Below are 18,134 nucleotides of genomic sequence, written 5' to 3'. Positions count from 1 at the left end.
GTACGCGGACTTGGTCCCCTACAGCAAGTGGCGGAAGGCGTTTGGTGTGTTCTGCCCAGGTGTCGGCTGTGCGGATATGACGTTTGCGGAGGGCCTCCTCCCTCGCTTTCAGGGTCTCATGCCAAGTGTCGTGCGGTCTGTACTTCCCGGGGATAATTGGGATGAAATCGCGTATCGGGCGGCCGAAGACACACATTGCCGGGGAGATCTTCGTGTCAGGGTCAGGCGTGTTACGATATTGTAGTATCGCTCTCTGCACAGCGTCAGTGTCAAGTTCTCCCTGCGGGCTGGTGTTGTCCGTGATAAGTCGTTTCATTGTCTTAACTCCAATCTCCGCGCGACAGTTGCTGTGAGGGAAGGCCACCGATGACAAGCGGTGGTGTACGCCCCATCTGTGCAGGAATGACCTGGTCTCGGTGGAGGTGAACTCCGGTCCCCCATCCGACGCAAGCTCTTCTGGTGTCCCGTACGTCACGAAGGCGCGACGTAAGTGGTTTATGAGTCCGGCGGCGCCACCCGTCGACTTTGAGATGATCGGCCAGTTCGAGTATCTGTCCACTGTCACAAGGTAGTGTGCACCCCTGTGTACAAAGAAGTCCGAGCACACTGCCTGAAAGGGGTAAACGACCGGGATAGGTGGAGTTGGTGGCGCTCCAGGCTGTGATGGTGCCATCCGGTGGCAGTGTTCGCAGTTTTTCCGAGTGGCGCTGATGTCGGCCGACATGCCTGGCCAGAATACAGAGGATTCTGCGCGGGCGGTCATCATTGATACGCCCTGGTGGGCAGCGTGTAGGGCGCTCAGCACATCGCCGCGGAGTGAGGGTGGTATGACTACTCGGTCCTTGTATAGGATCACTCCATCTGTCGATGTAATGTTCTCGCGGTACTGGTGATAGTCGCGAATTGTCTCTGGCATCTCGATTTTTGAGTCGGGGATGCCGTTCATTGTCATTCCCTCCAATATGTGCATATGGCCATCGCTGCTGGTGGCTTCCCTGACGCGATCCCATGTTACTGATCGCAATGATTCGAGGCCCGCGGCACACCATGCCAGGTTGTCCTCGACGTCGTCGTCATACTCCGGCTCAGTTTGGCGTAGGAGGGACAGGACGTCGGTGTGCGTGCTTGGTTGGAGGTGGGTCGCTATGGTGGCATTGTCATCTGGAAGGTTCATGAGTGGAGGTCGCGTGGTGCCAACTGGCCTGCGCGACATGGCATCTGCCGCCTTGTTCTTCATGCCCGGGATATGTATGATGCGGAAGCGATAACGCAGGGTCTTCTCCTTGAGGTTCCTGAGGCGGGGGTTGGGTATGTCGTCAAGTGCTCTGTCCGAAAGGAGTTTCAGCAGTGGTTTGTGGTCTACCGCAACGATCAGGTTCTCGCAGCCCAGTACGAAGTAGCGCGCTTTGTCCAAGGCGTCCGCGACTGCGAGAGCCTCGCCCTCTATGGGCGCGTATCTGGATTCTGCCGCGTGTGTAAATCTGCTGCCGACCAGGGTTATTTTCCATCCATCAGTGCAGCAAAATGGTCTAACTGGCACGCATCGGCAGTGCTTTTGAAGCAACCAGAATCCGATTCCCTCCTTCGACCAGTCCGTGGCGATGCATGTTGGCTTAGTTTTGTCAAATATGCGGACACCGTGTTCGATTTCTTGTACGATCACGTCTTTCGACTCGCGGAATATGTCCTCTAACTCCATGGACCACTGGAAGCGTTCTCCACTTTTCAGGAGCTTCCGGAATGGCTGCATTCGTTCGGCCATACTAAAGGCGTATGCCACCTGGTTGACAAGCCCGAACCACGATCTGACGTCGGTGATGTTACGCGGTTGTGGGAAATCGTGGATTGCTTCCAGGTAGCGGCTGCACGGTCGCACGTCGGTCATGGTGATGGTGAAGCCCACGAAGTCCACCGTGGGTGCGCTGAAGACAAACTTCTCCGGGTTGAGGATGATTCCATTCCGGCCGCATATATCCAGCCATTGGACCGCCTGGAAGTAGCTCCCCTCAATCGTGTCTGACCATAGGAGCGTGTCATCTACGCACTTGGTCTTGTTACCAATGTCCGCGACGATCTCATCGTATCGTCGTGAGTAACCGTCCCCCGATGCCATATACCCTTGTGGGGGCAGATAGGTACCGGTAGCGCCCCCATGGAGTGATGAAGGTCGTCTTGTGGCTGTCGTCCTCGTGTAGGCGGACGCTATGGTAACCGTTCCATGCGTCGAATACTGTCTTGCGCTTCCCGTTAGGTACGCGTCTCGCCTGGTGGAACGGGGATTGGGTGTGGTGGGTCTCGCGGAACGCATGCTTGTTCAAGGCCTGAAAGTCGACGGTGCGTCGCGGCTTGCCATTCTTTTTCGCGCAAATTACCATGCGGTGACACCATGTCACCGGCGTGCCGACGGGTACTTCCTCCAACACGCCGAGCCGAACGTCCTGGTCGAGGCCTGCTTTTACCTCATCTTGCCAATGTATGGCCACGGAGATGGGAGTGTGATGGGCAACCGGTGTCGCGTTCTCACTGAGCATAAGACGTAGTGGCGGGCCGGTCATTCTCGGTAGTGGCTGGTGTGGGCACGTGTTGAATGTGCTCTGAGCATACATCCTGAGTAAATGTGACTGTAGTGCCTCTCTGTTGGCCTCGGTCGCTGGCATGGGGAGTGCGGTCGGCTTGGTCGGCGGCTCCGCGCGTCGCGGGCAGTCGCACAATTCCGAGGTTGTCAGATTCACCTCTCCGAGTGTCGGGAATCTGTCCGAGATCATTCCCAGGTCCATGCAGGCCGCGCGGGAGAGGAAGATGCGGTCTGAAGAGTCCGTCACATACGCGATTTGGCGCGTCTCCAATCTCCGAGCGTCATCACTGTTACCGGCGAATCTGACTACCACGGCTCCGAGGATACGAATTCCTCTGTTGTTTGCGGCCTTCATGGTCATGGATACAGGTATGAGGTCCTCGGTACTCAGGCCCATTTGTTGGACGACTTTAATGCCGATCAGGCAGCTCTGGCACCCGTGTCTGCCATAGCGGGTAGGGTTACCGCGCGGGTGTGTTTCAGGAGGTTAAAACCCAGCGCTTTGTAATCCTCGCGCTTGTTGGTGAGAGTGAGGTTGACGTATGGCTGCGGGTCGGATATGCGTTTCATCCACTTATCGCACATATCATCGTACAGGTGGTGAGCGAGGGGAAGCGTGCGCATTTCGTCCTCTGTGCTGGCCATGGTGACCGTGCATAGCTCGACGAAGGCTGCCGTCTGCTCGTCGTACATCCCGTCGGTCTCCTTCGATGGGGGTCTTGCCGATCGGCCGCCCAGGCACGCCTTGTCGAGGTGATTCTGGCGGTCACACTTCCGGCACTTTTTACCGTATCCGGGGCACTCGGCGCGTCTGGCGCGCCATTGAGGCGTTTTGCCGTGGCCCACCTCGCCGCAGTAGATGCATACTCCTTCGGGCTTGGCCTTCCGTTTTTCCGGCCTGGCTCCTACTCTGGCGCGGCCGTCCTGTCGCTTTCCCCACCGATACGAACTACTGATCGCGTCCGTGCTCTGAGTGTCAAGCAGGCGCGATGCCGAGCGTTTTCCAGACTCTTTGGCCTCGATATACTCTATCATGTCCTTTAATGGCATGTCCTGGTTCTTCTCACCGAGTAGGTCAAGTTGTATTGCTTGGTCCGCGATGCCACGGGCAACCACGTTGCGCAATATCTCTTCGGTGAAGTCGTTGACCTGATCGCACCCCGCCTTGGTGCACTTCATTTCATACTTGCACGTGTCCGCCTGCCCCTTGATGCGGGCGTGGAACGACCGGACGGGCTCCTCGTGTCCCTGCCGCATGTTAGACAGGGCCACTCGAGCTACCATCGTGTTCTCCGTCCGGACGGCGAGTGCCTTCATGGCGGCGAGGACGTCTTCTTCATCGCTGCCCACGAGGCTCCGACCCGCCGCGCGAGTGAGGTCCTTTCTCAGCTCCTCCTCACAGCACTCCAGTAGCTGTGCGACTATGTCAGGTCCGACAAGCTTAGTACCTGTTTTGTATTCGCCCCAGCGGGTTATGAAGTACGACCAGGCCTCGCCCGTTCCGGCCAGTGCTATGGAGGGACGCTTGAGTTTCTCCATCTTGGCATTCGAGCTCGCCGCCCTGGGGGCGGCGACGTGCACAGTGGCGTGTATACTCAACATGGCGGCCACCACTGCCGCCTCTGCGTGTGTAGCCATATAGTCACAACCCTCGATCGGGCACTCTGCTTCCACCGGCGCCATAGGAACAGTTATTCTGGAGTAAACGTTCTATTTTCGGTGATGCACACGTGTGTACAGTGTCCTGGGGGCGAAGATTGGGTACAGTACCCGAGAAATCCAAACTCACTGTCGACGTTCTCGTGGTCCGTTTTCACCCAGTCGCGTCCTCCTCAGCACCGACGATCTTTACTCGACTGCATCAAGTTGTTTGATTATAAATAAGAACAGAGTTCAATTTGTTCGACCACTTTATTAGCGTGGAACGACAATAATCAAACAAGTATTGAACAGGTTGAAACACCCACAACATCCCTGGCTCCGGGTCAGGCTGCGCATGCGCACTGGCACAGGGGACCGTCGATATGTGGAATTACCGTAAAGTACAATGTTCTCTACATATGACCGCCTATCCATGATGAATAAAAGGTTCACACGTATCATGTCATAGGTCACACAGTTTGGCAGCCATATTGGATTTACCCTAAAACATTAATTATCTTCTCCAGAACGGCTGGGAGATCAAAGGGAAACTTCATAGACGTGTTCCCCAAGGTATGCGTGTACAATTTGTTCAGGAATAATTGATAAGTTACACGGTTTGGCAGCCATGTTGGATGTAAGAAAAAAAATTCAACAATGATGGGGAATCGATGTTCCTTTTTTATTTTTGATGTGGGTGTTTTTTTGAATAAGGCTCACTTGGCTGTACCTGCATGGGTTTGAGGGGAGAGGAGTAGCAGCTGAAATGTGAATGCCATCCAGGTTCTCCTGGTGACTTAATATTTTATTTTTGCTTGTTTGGGTTCCTTCTGATTACTCCAATGCAGGACTGTCGTTATTTGGTCTTCCATTTGATCGGAATTGAATTTATTTTAATCCCATTCTAAATTCAATTGAATAAGAATGAAAAATGTTCTGGGTCAGGGTCAGGTGGGGTTGCATCAAAGCGGGATGTCTTGGTACACGGTCATCACTGCCTGCAGTTATGCAGTGGCAGTTCTAATTGTCTTATTAATTACATAACACCAAATTACACAAAACAAGTCCTGGTGAGGGTCTGCAATCTCTGATTGCTCTTTTTCTTGTGTTTAATAATAAAAAAAATTTTGAAGAAAATGGGCTGAAAACACAGTTGTTTTTCTTTGTTTTTTTTTTCACCCTCAGCTCCATAATCTATCTATAATTCCAGCAGTGTGTGTGTGTGTGTGTGTGTGTGTGTGTGTGTGTGTGTGTGTGTGTGTGTGTGTGTGTGTGTGTGTGTGTGTGTGTGTGTGTGTGTGTGTGTCTGTCTGTGACCGCTGTTTCTGGACAACCACTGGTCCGATCTAATTTAAACTTGCCAGGAATATTGCTGGGGACCTGTGGATGTTTTTTCAAGGTTTGATATTAATCGGACAAGCGGTTCCCAAGTTACCGCCATTTATTTGCCAACCAATGACAGGACACGGTGCGATGACGTCACGATTGACGTCATAATTCTTCTTTTTTTTGCACGATTGACGTCACAGCTCTTCTTCATTTGATATGTCACAATTACATACGGCCACGCACCTACGGGCACTCACGTGCATGCACTCATGGGCATGCACTTTCAGGACACGGTGCCATGACATCACGATTGATGTCACAAGTTTTTTTTTTTTGCACGTACGGCCACGCACGTACGGGCACGCGAGAGCGAAGGAACGGCCTGTGTGGTTGTTGTTTCTGGCACGCGGTTTGAAAGTTTATTTATTTATTTTTGCATGTATGGCCATGCACGTACGCGCCCGCACTCGTATTTATAATTTCGTTCAATTTTTTTTTGCAGGTAACCATGGATAGAATGGGAAAGAGGGATAAAACGCCATCACCAAAAGGTGATGAACAGATGCCTTCACTTTGGAAAAAGGTCAAGAAGTCTTTTCAGAAAAGGAGTTCTCAGGAAGAGACTCCAAAAGAATCTGCTTCCTCTTCGACGAGCAATGAACCAGCCACTTCGGCATGGTAAGAAAATGGCTGCTCACTTTTGATGGAGAGTTTGAGAAATGGCTTGAGCAAAATGTTTGCATGAAAATACATGGTATGTCTGGCAGGTCCTGATTGTTTGTAGTATACCTGTTCAGATCAGGGAAATATTGAGGTTCATCATAGCAAGTGAGTGTACCAATATAAGAATAGCATGAAGAGTTCCAAAGGAATCCTTCCTTTTCGCATGCTTTTTGATATGAATCACAAGAACCCAATTCCATATAATCTTCAGTTGAGAGAAGCATTCAATAATCTCCCATTGAATCAACTGCCCCAAATTGAATTTTTGATTCCATAATCCTCTTGATAACCGAGCGAGTCCAAACTCGCTTCCTTTGAGAGAGGCCATTGCCAGAGAGGGAGACAGAGAATGAAGGAAAGCTGCCACACTCGACCGGCCACTTTCGGAAATATTTTGACATCCCAATTCACATCATGGCACAATGGGTAATCGTGTTAGATTACTGGGAGAGGAAGGAATGATAACGATGCATCGATTGTTCCCATGTATAAAGATGAAGTTTAACACACATGAATGGGGTCATGTCGGAGGAAGTGAGAAGACGTACTGGATCAGGTTATCAGAAGCGATTTCAGACTATCAAACAATTTGGTGTAAAATGGAGGTGATTGTGAAGTGAAGCTCATTCTACTGTCATCTAACCCCTGTGTAATTGGATAAAAATGTAATATTGGGGGGGTAAAAAAGACATTACACTCAAGCACTACCCCCCCCCCCCACCCCCTACCCCACAATTTCCACCCTCAACCCCCTCCCTCTTCCTCAGTGCAAACAGGTCAAAGAGGAAATTTCGACGTTTCAGAAAAAAGAAGCAAAGTAAAGAGGAGAGAATGGAAATGATGTGGGAGGAACAAAACACTCTGAAAAATGAGGTGAGGGGTTCACTTGCTTTGTCGGAACGTGAGGCATTCTGATCCCTGACCGCAACACCAAACGATACCAGAACCAAGACCTCCAGATAGTCATCCTCATCTCTTGTTTTGTATTGATTGAAATACGAACCCACTTCAACTACACCTTTGTGCCCCACAATTGCCTCTCCGACCATATTGGAAGATTTTCCTCGTCCAATTTCTCCCTCTCAACCACCAACCTTCATTCCAACAGGAATCGCTGTAATTGCATTGTGCTTGATTGAAAACGACAGCAGTGTAAAGATAGAACTTGTACATCAAGCTCTTATTTTACTTCTTTATGACAACCTCTGTCTCATTACTTACTCAAAATGTATCATCTTGACATATTTTACACCTCGTCTTGTTCATCAGATGAAGCGGCAACTGGATGCTAAAACACTTATGGTCCAGCAACTCGAGAGTAAACTGGATAGAAGAAAGGTTTTGCTCCAGAATCTTAAAAGTGAAGTTGATCAGTTGAAGGAACAAATAAAAGAAAACAATGCCAAGCTCGCTGACCTGAATCGGTCAGGAAGCGGCACTGAGTGGCTTGCCACAGGAGAGTCCCAGCATCATGAAGGAATCGTCACGTCACTCCAAGCTCAAGTGAGTCATTCATTCAAACGAGATGTTTATTTATTCACAACCACAATTTATTGACTCTATCTGCAATCAAGTTTCAGCAACCAAGATATATCTATGGGTTAATACAGGAGACTCTTCTCTTGACAGTTCACATAATTATAGTAAAAAAAATTGTTGTTTTTTAATGCGTTTTTTTGTTTGTTTCCATAGTCGAGGCTCGTGGAAGAGCGAGCACACTGAACGGATCAGGGTGTAATCGAAAAAAACAGGATGCAAAATGGAGAATGAGTGGAGAAGGAAACTCCAAGGAGGAAAAACTTGAAAATTTGGACGGATTTGGGTGGGGTTAACGAGGGTAGAAAAGATCATGGTTTTGGATTGGGGACAATCTGAGATGGCACTGAACAGCTGTCTTGAAAAACTGGAGGGAAGAATGACATTGAAGAGGATGTGGAAGTTAATTCTGCAGGCGAGAAATAAAAGAGGAACAATGAGGGGAGGTGAGCAGTGTTCTTGGATTTCGTGTTCAGGCCAACATTTTACTGAAGGAGGTAGGAATTTGGATTTTTTTCGTAGAAATGGAAAAAAACTTGCCAACTCTTCACAAATTTAAACTTTGGGATCTTTAACGTCCATCAACTAAAACTAGCAGACGAGAGACTTGGCCTACTGACCTTTCCAGTGATGGTGCACCTTATAAGTGCACTACCTCTATTACCTTTCCATGGGAAAACATTGGTTACAACATTAAAAAAAAAATCACTCATCTCACCTGTCGCAACCACAACTTGGCCGCAGTAATAAGAGATCTCCAGGTTTGTCTGTGTTGTTACTCGTGAGGTGGAAAATAACTCTATTTTCCACAAGTTGGATCAGCATACCAAAGGAGAATCTTTAATTTTGGATATACGGAGGAAGAACATTGAATGATTCACTGAAACATTCGAATGGACTTCACTGACACATAAGCCCAAAGCAATTCTTCTTATACAAAACTTGACATTCCAAAGAATGGGAGGGGAGAACTGCAGGGTTAGCTGATAAGCATTAGGCAAAAGAACTCAAACTGCAATATGTGTCCACTGGGTGAAAGAGAGAATGACATAATCATGGCAAAAGTTGCAGTGTTATCAACCAGGTCACCTTGTTTCATAGTTAGACATTCCTTTTATCAATATTTAGGTTAAAAGACTCTTGGGAAAAGGGAAACATAACTGACAGCCAATTCAACTATAGCATAAAAATTAGATTTATATAGCACGAGCAACAATTATAATTGAGAGTACGTGAATAGAATTTTTTTTCTTCCACATTCCCCCCTTTTTTCCATATCAAGAAAATTTGAATAATTATATTACACATGATCACCATACCCCGTTCCGAGAGGAGAAAAGATATCCGTTACACAAGTTCAATCAACAATGGCAGCGAGTGCTCATGGGTGAAGAATGCTGGATGACGACCATTTCAATAGTGTCCCAGCCAGGTTCGTGAGTGTGTTTCCATTTAATTCATGGCCTGTTCATCAGCATGTGTCACAAATCGAAAAGAAATGCTACTCGAGGCCAGAAGATAAGTAGGTCAGGGTGTAGATCGAGCAGCACCCAACGGGAAACAGAGTCGAGGCACTCCTTGAGCTGCAGAGAAGGAAGATCTTGGCAGGTACGAGCTTGGGCCCGACACTGGGTTGGAGAGGAAAAGGACTCGAGAGGTGACCCAGAGATCCAGCCCCAGCAGAGTTTGGGGCCTCGTAGCAGCAGTTTGTGCAATCAGGTTTGATTCACCAAGCGAGCTATGCATGTTGGAGGCAGCCGCGATGGCTGCACGAGCCCCACTCGCACCATTGAACACATGTTGCAGATAACTCGCCGTGTGGACCTTCAGGGGCTTTGTTGTGCATTGTGCAACCACGGCAAGTTCACGATGTATCTGCAGAGCAGCAATTTGTGAGTGTGGTTGGGGACATTCCTCCAGATAGGCACCACGCTACGGCGACGTAAAGTCTTTGCCTTGCTGTGGTTTGACTTGTCCAACCTTCTCTTCAGTGGGTTTTTTCCCCCTTTTTCTTTAACATGCTCATCTTTTCTCCTCAGGAAGGGGGTAGTGTCATAATCAAGTGTTGAATGCCCAATCACCCAAATTTGTGTTCTCCCCATCGTCCAATCTTTCGGTGGAAGTTCTTCCAAAGCTTCATCAGATGAAATCATACACTGCATAGTTCAACTGCTCTCAACACTCCGAAACAAACAGAATCAAGGTTAAGCATCGATTAAACATGCCAATCAATAAACGTCATGGGCTCGTGTATTTCAATAAGACTGACAAAGGTTCTTATAGAAGCATTTAACTTGCATTATAATTGATAATTATCTGTGATATCAAAATTCTATCCCTTTCATATCCTTGTTTTTCACACCAAAACGACATGCCAAAATATACAGAAATCTCAGTTGCATGAACACTCAAAAACATTCATCTCATTTGCTATTTCCATGTAGAAAGGGGAACAGTCTTTATCAAGGTTCCAATTTGCAATCAACAATTATTTTCACCATCCTTTAAAAAAAGTCCCTTCTAGTCAAGAAATATATTCCATCATCTGTACAATAATTATGAAAGTCAGCTCCTTCTTTCTTCTTCAATGTATTTTAATTTGTCTGAGCGATAAGCACAATACTCAATCCCAACAAGAGGACAGGTTCCATTTTTTTTGGAGCAAGTACCGAATTCAAAGCGATTCGATTTTGCACAGTTACCATTTTAACATTTGCAATAATTTCAACATTCATATCTGCTAAACAATCCACAGTTCATTCACAAGCAGTTCCAGAGCAACTGCCATTATTTATTTATTTTCCCAGCTAACTTAGTACTTCCGTGCTGATGAAAGATGGTCAAGTCAGTGTCAGAAATACCTCAACTTAGTTAAGTAAACGTACAAGAAGTTCCACTTAATAAAAATCATGCACTTGCCCAAGTAATCAGAAAACAGATAAAACAGGTAATATTTAAATTGGCTTGTGGCGTCATCGCACTCTTTTCAATAATATAATTCTTCCACTGACCGATTTAGCATTCATTTCACATGGTAATTCCTTCTGTACTCCGCATAATTCTTGTTTATCCTTTTTTCACAAAATATGGAAGCATTTACAGTGCATGGTACAATACCTAATTCCATTCATTGATTTCATAATGGCTGTTGGTCTCGCCACTCTTCCAGCCATTCTGCATTATGGTTATGTAAATACCATGCTGTTTTGTCCTTGCAGTTAACTTATGATTCCTAATATGTAATATTGACCAATCTGTCGATCAATTTAATAACAGAGACCCTCTTTCAATATTTTGTAAGAACCTCAACTTTATATATTATCTCGATTCAATTCGCAGTGACTTTTCACGAACCCTCAATTAACAGATCAATTTCGGAATCATCGCTACAGTAATTGACAATATATCAATCAATCACTACAAGTTATCAATAACCTCACTGGGATATAACCAATCATTCACATGTGTCCCAAGTTACTGGTTTAAAGATACGGACTCCAATTACTCCGCAAATTTCGATCCATTCAAGAATAAGTTAGAAAAACAAATTTGGAGAAAACTCTATCACTTGGAGACCCTAATACATTTAAATTAGGATTACGAGACTTGTATGATAAAAGGTTTCTCTATTTGTAATCTCAAAACAAAAGTTGATATTAATTATAACCAAAAGAAACATGATTGTTCGAATACCATGATGAATTGTCATGGAGAAAAAGACACAATGAACACAAAAATCATGTGCTTCCAGCGTTCTCAATGAGTTCCCTTTTCCTATTTCTTTTTTAATGAGCTGAGTCTGAAAGTAATTAACTCCGTTACCGCACACAACTTCCATTAGTTATGAACTGTTCCCCATGTTTATGCAGGTGACAACAAACCCGGCGTATGCAGACATTATCACGAGTATCACTTGTAAAAATTACACTAATTAAACAAGTTGCATGACTATCATTGCCGTCATAGGGTGGTTCTTTTGGAAGTCTTTCTTGGGCTCTCAGCTCTGTGAACTTCCTCATCGTAAGAGTTCCACGATGCTCGGCCATCTTGACATCGAGTTGCCGAGCTGCAGACCACACTTTGGCTGCAGAGCATCCATTTGGAAACATTTGGGAACAAAATTGCCAATATGGTTAAGAAATACCAAATTTCTCCAAACAATTTATTTATACCAAATGCTAATATTGTTTCATCAATCTGATGAGCATCCATTTCTTTCATGGTCAATGGAGCTGAAATATCTCGGAAAAATAATGTGTAACCAACCTCTCTCATCACCATTCACAATTCCATCAACCTTTTAAATCTCTGACATTGTCCATCTTATCCACTTCTCTTTCACCAAAACAGCAACATGCTGCAATATAACCAACTCAGATACACTAGCCATCTCATCACGTCCTCTGACCTTTTAAATACAAATCCATTCCTTTCTCAAAACAAATAAATACAGTTTAAACCTCTGTTTTTAAACAGGTGTACAAAAATTGTCAAATCATTTGTCAAAGTTGTCATCAGGCGAATAGCATTTAAATTGCAGCTCAAAACACTCCGTCCGTACATGTAGCTATCTCGGTAGAACCTTCCCTATCTTTTTTTCTTTGGAAGTTCTTCTCTGTTTTGGGGGAAGCATGGGAGATTTGAACTGCTGTTAGCATCATGACATGATACCTGCTGTTAGCTCCCAACTGGTCCTTCTTTCTCCTGATTGGCTACTCCTGATGGCCATTGGGTTAAAACTCCACCTTTTGAGTACATTATTTATCCAATTTTGCTTCATCAGCTTTATGGTCTATCATTGTCACAATAAATAAAATTGTCCAATTAAATCATGAATTTACCCTGACAGACAGAGGCCCATATGAAGACAACAGATGTGTATTTCTGTCCGCTTCCAAGACAGAAAGCTTGACCTTGGCAGGCGAAGGATTGGAATGTTCTTTTGATAAGGCCTGCAATGGCTGTGTGTTTAAGGAGCACCGGACAGCCAGTCTGTACACAAGCCATCTCAGGAGCACTAGCTTTGTCTGGATTTTAACCCAATTTTCTTCACCAGTTGATGTACTTGGTTAACAGATCAATCGTTGTAAGAGGTAGCATTATTTCATTCATATGTGCAATTAATTTTTTTCCTGCCTGAATCGATCAAATGTGGTTACACTGGGTTGTTTGCAATTGCCTTCCCAGTAGTAGTTTTGGGAGGAATTTGTCTAACATCCATCAACCAATGTCATCCATTAACTTTAACATTCACAGACTAATGAAGACAGCACGCCTAGTTTAACGTCCATCCGAGGGATCATGCATCATCTGTGAATCGCCCTTTGTGCTAAACATCAAATCGATCACATTTCTATATTTCGATCACATTTTAAGTACAATTGTTATGATTCAAATCAAAATTTTGGAAACATTTCTCACACGCATTTGAACACAGTAGCCCCCACCTTCCCAACTGTGCCGTGGGTAAAACACACACACACACACACACACACACACACACACACGCACACGAGAGACGCGAGGGTTTTTTGTTGACAATAGCACTCGCCTTTTGGGGCCATTTTTTTCTCTGGGGCATTACCCCCCCCCCTTGAACCCACAGATGAATTGAATTGGGGGGGGTCCAGTACCCATAAATCTGGTCTCGCAATACGAACAGCTGCTTGTAAGACCTCAGCTTGCCGGGCTGAGACATTGGAGGCAAATTCCCACTTTTCATCAATTTATTTCATCAGTACTGAACAAAGCGCTATTTAATTATTTTTGTCTCATAATGCCGGTGATAGCGAGCCTCTGAAATAGACTTCACGTTCGGAATATATTCCACATTCACAATTGTTATTTCACAATTTATCCAAAATCCCTATGGCTTTTAAATAAAACTTCAACACTTGCTTCAGCATCTATCCAAGGCTGGGAACACACATTTATCCTTCCCTGCCGGCAAAGCACAGACATTCCAGTTTAGTGTTGGCCCGTTCAGGGAGATTCGTGACTTTGGTTTTTATCAGCATCAAGCAAGTGGCCCCAAGCCAAAGTAGTCTCATCATGAGCCAGTAACTAAACCACAAACAGCCAGGCCACTTTAACTCTCTGCCTGAAGTTTCTTTAGCTGTTGCAATATCATTTCTAACAAGACATTAATGTATGACATCGCACAGTAATCTTCAGTTCCTTATCGAGCTCACAATCGCTTCTAATTCAGATTTTCACCAAGATTGAATTCACACACACACACACACACACACACACACACACACACACACACACACACACACACACACACACACACACACACACACACACACACACACACACACACACACACACACACACCTCTCAATCTAGTCGTAAAACACTCTCAACGACATCCGCCCTGCACTCTCAATCGATCGCAGCACAATGCAAGGGCTCTGTCTTTCAATACAAGCTTACATATACCCAGTTATTTGTGTCCATGACAAAAATGTAACAGTGTGTGAAGAGTCAGTTGTCATCGTTTTTCCTCTGAAATCGGCGTGTGCATTTCACCTCATCCAGAGTCTTCACAGTGTTTGGTGACAACCAATCCTGATCTCCACTTTCCGTACTCATTCATTCCCATAAGCTTCACAGGTCACAATACACAACAGAGCACGTTTTATTCCAGTGAAATCTATTGGACTCGCACACGCTCCATTTCAACACTCACTTCATACTACATGCAGATCAATGTAAATCAGTGCGCATCCAAATCAGACACAAATACAAACACACAAGAGTTCCAGGTTGGGACACTCAACTTACATCCTCAACACAAAACTCCACATTTCCAATCACATTGCATTCACAAATCCATCCAAAGAGGGAACTTCTCAATACAAAACTATAGGATTTACGAATCCGTAACACCTCCACACAATACAATGCAACAGTCTCACAGCAAGCAAACTTCCAGTGAGTTCAATGAACAAACAGAAATCCAAACGGGTAACTCAACAAACATTCATAACACTTATTCGTTCTCCCACTTGCCAATTCTCCTTGCCCGTTTACCTGGGTTGGCATCAGTTTAGCCTCAGTCTCAGCATGATGCTGCTCGATCAATGAACTGCAATGGGTTATATAGGGCATCAGATCCTTCACATCCTTGGATTCCCAGCCGATACACACTCGCTTGATCTCGTTCTGCAATTTTGCTGCCAACCCGGTGATAAATGCATGAGCAAACGGGACGCCTTCTTCATCTTTTCCTCCAGAGTGACGCTGATACACACTCCGTGACCGTTCCAGGTAATCCAACGGATCTTCGGATGAGCGTTGTTTGCACGCTTGTATTTTCCCCCAATCTGTTTTGAGTGGTGCTATCTCTGTCACCGTGTCAATGAGCTTGTTGACATGTTCGTTGAGCTCGTCTCGGGTTCCGGGCGCTTCACTTGGCCATCCCGCGACTTGTTTCAATTGTCGGAGTAACCCCTCGGGCACAATCAATTTCCACAAAATATTCATGTCCACATTCGTCGGCTGATGGCATTCCACAATCAGACACAACTCTCGTTGAAACTTTTGTGGATCCTCACGTACCTTCGGCATCTCGTTGGCAATGGCCCTTAACTCGGAACCCCATGGCCGATATATTGCTTGCACGGTCATCCGGCCCCCGCTAATCTCGCAATGGGAACGTACCTTGAGGTCTCTTTGTCTTTTCCCTTCTCCTCCAAAACTTTCCTCAGGTGATTCAAACAATCCCGATCAAAAGTACCATTCTCAGGAAAAGGCAATTTACTATTCATCGTCCAAACGGACCAATTTGCAACGTCTCTCACAGAATCAGGTCCGTATTTATCAAACATATATCTCATGCATGTCCCTCTGCGTGGCCTGGGGCAGGTTGCTTTGGGATACCCAATCTCATCACTCTTTCCACCAGCATTTCCCATCCTGCAAATCGTTACCAGGTCACAAATACCATGAAATATGCACTTCAATATCGCGATAACACAACAAATGCTGTTCAGCACTGCAATAAAGCAACTATATAGTACTGTGAGTTCGAACCACATAACCCTCACACACAATCACACTTTATCAAACAGTGAGCTGGGCCTCGAACCCCTCTCTTTGCGGAGGTGGGACTCCAACCCCCCTCCTTTTTTGCCAGAGGGGATTGGCCTTTTCCCCTCTGCCTGCTGTACTAAGTACAGCACAGTGAGCCGAGTACCGAACTCGCTCAAGGTAGGGTGGAGACTCGAACCCCCCCCCCCCCGTGGAGAGATCCCTGATCTCTGTTCAGCCCCGAAGGCTCAAGCGGTCTTGAACTGTGGGATCCTCTCAGGCCTACCACAAAAGGTTCTCCTTTGTATACCTCTCTTTTCAATAAAGTACCACGTTACCCGTTTCGCTGAGAGATGCAGCATCCGATCTGAAGTCAGAGCAAACATCTTAAGTGGCCACTTGCTTGCTGTTATGCCAGGTGATGCTGTTCCCAGTCCTGCTGGGGTTCAGGTCCCTGTTTGGGCACCAAAATGGTGGTGGAAAATAACTCAATTTTCCACAAGTTGGATCAGCATAGCAAAGGAGAATCATGAATTTCGTATATACGGAGGAAGAACATTGAATAATTCACTGAAACATTCGAATGGACTTCACTGGAACATCAGCCCGAAGCAATTCTTCTTATACACAACTTGCCATTCCAAAGAATGGGAGGGGAGACATACAGGGTTAGCTGATAAGCATTTGGCAAAAGAACTCGCACTGCAATACGTGTCCACTGTCCACGAAACAATTCTAATTGAGAGTACATGAATGTAATTATTTTTCTTCCACACTCGGAACATCCATTTTCTTCGATTCACTGTTTCTTTTGGAAGATTATCTCAGCACCTCCTTTGAGGGAGTGCATGCTGACACACTCTGGTCTTCCATGAGTATACTGGAGGGTGTTCGTCCAGAAGGTCATGACCCCGTTGGTCTGGTTCCTCACAGAAACAGTTTCCGGTCTGCACTGTTATGAGGTGGGGTTCTCTTGTGTTTCAAAAGGAAATCATCAGGCGACTTCATTTCACCTTTCGCCATAAGTGGCTCTGACCCCAACATTGCTGGAAACAGTGCCAGACCAGGGACAGACATATCCTGCAAATTCCCTCAGAAAATATTATTGCTTGTGCAATGCCATGCCTTTCATGAAAAATATTAACTAATTTGAACCATGTGCAGCTCTTAACTCAAAGTTTTGTGAATGTGTGCCTGGTGTTAATGTTTGCTTCATGTTTGGGGTGGTGGGGCTTGGGATCCTCAGATCCTGAGTTCAAATCCCACTCGCCTATTGAATTAATATCAGGTGGGGTTGAGTCTGCCTGACATCCTTCCGAGGTCGGCAAAATGAGTGCCACCTTGCAGATATCCTGTGTTGGAGTGGTGACCTGTCCATGATTGTGGCCAATAGCCAAGGAGACTGCTGAGGCAGCACCAAAGCTCTGCACAGTGTCAGGTCTCAATGGATGAATGGATGGATGGTGAATGTGCTGGAAGACAATATGACTTGTTCTTGGCTCAGCACAAGGCAGGGATGACAGTCAATGAGAATGAAATCCAACCCAAAATTCTTGCTTTGTGCCGTTCAAAAGATGTGTCCAAGTTCGAACATCAGATGTCTGTTTGACTGCTGGCACATCCTCCCATTGGTAAAACTTGTTTTTATGACTAGCAGTGAGTTCACACACCTTCCTTACCACAATTTGCTGGTTGGAGGAGGTTAAGATACTGTCTTTTAAACTCATGCAGCAGAAAGTGCTGGTTGAGGTGGTCCCAGCAGCAGGATTGATTCTTTTCACTTTGATTGCTTAAATGATTTAAATGCATCTTTCTCCAAATCAATCTCCGCTGAGTTCCTCAAAAATCTCACTTTTTGGAGAACCATATTTTATTTCTTTGTGTCCTCTTATTTTCCTTGGTTTTGCAGTTGCGTACAATGAAACTGACCTTGGAACATAGAAATATGAAAATCCAAGTTTTATCAAATGACCTGGAACAGACCAGGAAGCAAGCTTGTAAAAGTGACAAGAAGCTGAAAGTTCTTCAACAACAAAAGGATGGAAATGATCGATCACTCCAGACTCAAGTATGTCCTTCAGAAATTTTTTTATATATATTTTAATTTAAAGCAGGATTTCGTTTTATCTGTTGATAATATTACAAGTCCACATTTGTCAGAGGTGGCTTGCAGGATGGCCCAGAGGTACGCACACTCATCTCCAAGCTGTCCAACCTGGGTTTGAATCCCGACCCAGCCATAAGCTGTCCCCCTGGTGTTTTACAGACAGGGTGATTCATAAATGTGTGTGCC

At 45.7% G+C, this 18,134-nt stretch overlaps 1 long non-coding RNA gene across 1 annotated transcript; it reads right to left on the bottom strand.

Annotated features, from left to right (window-relative positions):
• Nucleotides 1-8,622: 8,622 nt before the first annotated feature.
• Nucleotides 8,623-15,898, bottom strand: LOC147019188 (uncharacterized). Its single transcript, XR_015062675.1, has 2 exons — nt 14,843-15,898; nt 8,623-9,985 (listed from the first exon to the last, which is right to left on the bottom strand). It is a non-coding gene; the product is annotated as an uncharacterized LOC147019188 (long non-coding RNA).
• Nucleotides 15,899-18,134: the final 2,236 nt, after the last annotated feature.

This window comes from Eptatretus burgeri, chromosome 10 (genome assembly GCF_056783735.1).
Source record: "Eptatretus burgeri isolate ZD-2024b chromosome 10, Ebu_testis_v1, whole genome shotgun sequence".
NCBI classification, from domain to species: Eukaryota; Metazoa; Chordata; class Myxini; order Myxiniformes; family Myxinidae; genus Eptatretus; species Eptatretus burgeri.
The sequence above is the reverse complement of the archived record's forward strand: the minus strand, read 5'-3'. Positions and strand labels throughout refer to the sequence as shown.